We start from the raw sequence: 4,790 nt of genomic DNA on the forward strand, positions 1-4,790 counted from the left end.
CTCAAAGAAGCGTTTTACCCACGTGGACAGAAAGCGCTCCCTCAAGGAAGCGTTTTGCCCGTGTCTCCTGCTAGTTAGGGTTTTGGGTTTTTGGTTTAGGGTTAGGGTTTTAGGATTTTTAGGTTTAAGATTTTAAAGAAAAATTAAATAAATAAGGGATTAAGGTTTAGGGTTTCTTAATTAAATTAATTATAAAATTTTCAAAATTGGATTAGGTTTCGTGTTTATAGTTTTTAAAGAAAAAATCAATTAAATTAGGGTTAGGGTTACTTGAGTAAATTAATTTAAAAATTAAAAAATCATATTAGGGTTTAGTGTTAATGGTTTTAAGGAAAAATAAAATAAATTAAGGTTTAGGGTTACTTGAGTAAATTAATTATAATTTTTTTAAAAATAGATTAGGGTTTAGTGTTTAGGGTTTTTAAAGAAAAACTCAAATAAATTACGGTTTGGGGTTTAGGGTTAATTAAATTGTTTGTTAATTTAAAAAAGCTCTCACGTGGACGCTCTTTTGCTACAGTAGCTCATGAAAAAATAATTTCGAGAAGACGTTTCTGAGCAAATAGTGTAAAAAACGCTTTAAGCAGGATGCATTGTCAGCAAAAGTACTGAAAGAAGCTCCCACGTGGACGCGCTTTTGCTACAGTAGCTCCTGAAAAATAATTATGAGTAGACGTTTCTAAGCAAATAGTGTCAAAAACGCTTTAAGCAGGATGCACTGTCAGCAAAAGTACTGAAATAAGCTCCTACGTGGACGCGTTTTTGCTACAGTAGCTCCTGAAAAAATAATTTCGAGTAGACATTTCTGAGCAAATAGTGTCAAAAACGCTTTAAACAGGATGCTTTGTCAGCAAAAATACTAAAAGAAGCTCCCACGTGGACGCGCTTTTGCTACAGTAGCTCCTGTTTGGCCTAAGGCTATAAATGAGGCAAAAAAATTTTCTCAGATTGCATAAGTTACAGCAAAAAAAATTTAGAGAGGCTAAGAAGGATAGAAATTGAAGATGAGTGAACGTATTAGTGCTGTTATTTACTATGATGGTAAGGTTCATCACACCGAGAACGGTGTTATTTTTTTATCGGAGAATACAGTGCGACTTGTTTTTAACCAGAACATAGATTTGAAAGAACTTCGTAAAAGAATTAGGCGTAAAATATTCGGAACGACACCAATGAAAGTTCTGTCTATTACGTATCGATTTTGTTCTTCTATTGTTCCGGTGACATATGACTCGTTCGACGTAAAAGGTGCTCGTAGCTTGGAGGCAATGATGCAGACTCTTCTCGCTAGTGGAGCACCCTATATTGAGTTATATGTACAATTTGCATCGCCAAATGATGCACTTGCAACTGCTGTTCGAGAGGTATATACGACCCCTGCCCGACACTCGATTAGTAGGTTACAAAACACGGAATAACCTATGTTTGGTAACGGTATAGAATACACATCCCCTACACGACACTCTGTCAGTGGATGAGACATGCACCGCGGTAGGTCGATGTTTGATGCTGGAAATACGTACTGGGGAACGTCATCAACTTTTAGTGGTTGTCAATTTACATCCAATTGAGGACGTTATGAAACGCCCAGAAGAAGGGATGATGTACCCCTACAACGTCCACCGGTGAGGGGACCTCGTACGTTACAGATGATGGTGGGTTAGAAGATGACTCCGATGTGGATCCAACTTGAGAGCCCGGGCTCGATGGTGTAGAAGTTATATTATTTTCTGAACTGGAGTCTATTCCAACCGAACCTGAAAATGTTGAAGGGGGTTCAGATGAAGAATAAAATCCACGATTCAGGGCATACTCACATCCAGCCCACATGCATAATGTCGATCTGTCTGCAGATGATGCGTTGGAGTTTTCAAATCTACCACACAGGTTGCGTGATCGTACAAGTTCGCTACTGGATTCAGGTGAATTTAAAGTTGGTAATGAGTTTTCCAACAAGGATAGTTTTATTGGTGCATTGAAACAACATAGCATCACTAACAGCGTTAACTACCACGTGGTTAAATCCAAAGCTAATAAGTTTGAGGCGAAGTGTGCAGTGCAAGACGATACATGTTCATGGAAAATCTACGCCTCGTCAAGGAAAAGGACAGGGTTGTAGGAGATAAAAAAGTACAAAGGTCCACATACATGTGCTATAGGTACAGTATTTAGGGTTTCTAAATAATACTGTTATTATGTAATGTTGCATTATTTAATGTACTCCGTTGATAGGTATTTCACAAGATCATCCCAAGATAGATTCAGCTATGTTAGCTAGCTTGATACTACCCACGGTGAAGGCAGATCCTAGGACTTCAATGTCGGTCTTAATTGCCAATATTCGTAGCCAAATGGGGTAGACGCCCTCTTACCGTAAGGCTTGGATAGCTAAGCAGAAGGCGTTGGAGAAGATACATAGTGGGTGGGACGCTTCATATAATGAAATATGGCAGTGGTGTCAAGTGCTAGAGAGATACGTCACAGGTTGCATAACAGACCTCGAAACGGAACATGCGTACTAGAACGGCCGATTGCTACGTGGATGCCAAGTGTTCAAACGCCTGTTTTGGACCTTTAAGCAATGCCGAGACGCATTTTCGAATTGCAAGCCATTGGTACAAATTGACGGTACCTTTATGTTTGGTAGATATACCCATCGGCTATTGCTAGCAGTGGCACAGGATTGCAGTGGGAGAATTCTTCCAATTGCGTTTACAATCCGTATGCAATTACCGTAGGTCAATTTTGTGATGATCATCCAACACCTCAGGTGCCACGGGAATCGATTGTCAGAATCTAAATTACCGTAATACTCTGTCTGTAACACCCCCAACCCGTATCCGTCGCCGAAACCGGGTTACGGAGCATTACCGGACATATCGAATAACTTATCACTAATTCACAAATAAATAACAGATATAACATACTTGTATCAAATATGTCATATTAGTTCCATTTCATACTTATAACCAATTTAAACATCATTCTGCAACAATAATAACAAAATTTTTATTCTTAACCTATACATCACCTAGGTACATGCCACATTATCAAACAAAGGTACATCACTAAAATTTCTCTGAGGTCGGGATTGCTCTGGATGCTAGACCGGACACTAGCTTTTTACTAACCTGCGCACGGAAACAACCATACGCTGAATATGTGTATACTCAGTGGTATTACCATAATTCAAATTATAATATAAATAAAGAATTATAATTACCAAGCATGTAACTATCCAATTTCTTAAATATCAAATAATTCATAAATTTTCATTATTTGACAATAACAATACAATTTTTAGCTATTCTTCAAGCTCAATCACATATCACAATTTTAAAATTTCTCATATTCAATACCACAATCGATCAAATTCATTTGATTTTCTCATTTCAATTATTCACCCTATTAACAATCTGGACTTTGACGGATACACGAATTTCAACCCAAACACACTAGTACGGCACATTGTGCCTAAAACGATACATAGTACCTGATCAGTAAACGACACATAACTGCTTGAAACGGCACACGAGGTGCCTGATACGACACATAAAGTGCCTGATCGGCAAAGCCGATAAATCCCGTACTCTTCTAAATCCTATGGCATGCCAATTATATCCGACTCAGCCCGACTAGTTAATAGGGTATATAAATTTCACAATCTAATTTTCACTTTTATTTCAAGAATTCATTTTCAATATCAATACGTATTTATCATTCAATTCAATCATGATACTTACTTCAATTTGCTTATCATGTATATTAATTTAAATTTTAACAATTAATAATTAAATTCGAATTATGGTAATACTAACCGTAAATTTTCTCAAGTCACTCATTGTTCACCTTCTCCTTTCCTTTCTCGGACAATGACTCTTGCACGACATTAGCTACGTAATTAAACAATTAAAAATCATTAATACACAATTTCATTAAAATATTTCTATTTATACCTAAACTTTACCTAAATTCTAATTTAATCTCTTATCAATACTAATTTTATTTTCTCAATCTAACTCCATATTCTCTCTTAATTCTTACTATAAATTCACTTTAACTCTTCATTTTCACCATAAATCCCTAATTTCAAAATTCTCTCAATTTAGTACCTATTAATTCAAAGCCTATAATTTATTTTACAAATCAACCTTTTACTAACTTCTAACTTGAAATTTAATCAATTTAACCCTAATTCTTTCATTTATTCAACATAATCAATGTCTAGAAACATAATAACTTCCCAAATTTCAGCAAAATCCAACAATACTTTATTCTAGAATACCAAAAACTCAAAAATTATAAGAAAATGACTTAATTTGACTTACCAATTGAGCTTGGAATCTTGAAATCCCAAATTTTCTTCCTTTCCTTCCCTTTTTTTTCTTTTTCTTTCCTTTCCTTCTTTCCTTCTCTGTTTCGTTTGCCTATTCTGTTTCTATACCCTTTTTCTATCTTTTATTTCTTTTATTTAATTAGTTTAATATAATAACAATAAAATAATAATATAATATTACTTACTTAAATAATAAGTAAATATGTAATCATTCTAATATATATGTATTTTATTTTTCCACATGTCATCATATACACCATACATTTGGCAACAATTTTGTTTATTTGAAATATAATAATATAATATAATTAATATAATTTACAATATAATAAAATAATAATATACTTAAAAAATCTAAGATTTTATGCCGACTCAACTTTAGAAAAAGGCATAATTGCCTATTTGGCCCTTTTAATTTTTCTTTAATCTATTATTCAACTTTCACCCTACTTCA

General features: G+C 34.6%; 1 long non-coding RNA gene across 1 annotated transcript; it reads right to left on the minus strand.

Annotated features, from left to right (window-relative positions):
* Positions 1-2,113: 2,113 nt before the first annotated feature.
* LOC128033641 (uncharacterized) lies at positions 2,114-4,441 on the minus strand. The gene is made up of 3 exons (XR_008189631.1): positions 4,329-4,441; positions 3,819-3,893; positions 2,114-3,131 (listed from the first exon to the last, which is right to left on the minus strand). It is a non-coding gene; the product is annotated as an uncharacterized LOC128033641 (long non-coding RNA).
* Positions 4,442-4,790: the final 349 nt, after the last annotated feature.

The sequence above is a fragment of the Gossypium raimondii genome, chromosome 10 (assembly GCF_025698545.1).
Source record: "Gossypium raimondii isolate GPD5lz chromosome 10, ASM2569854v1, whole genome shotgun sequence".
Classification (NCBI taxonomy): domain Eukaryota; kingdom Viridiplantae; phylum Streptophyta; class Magnoliopsida; order Malvales; family Malvaceae; genus Gossypium; species Gossypium raimondii.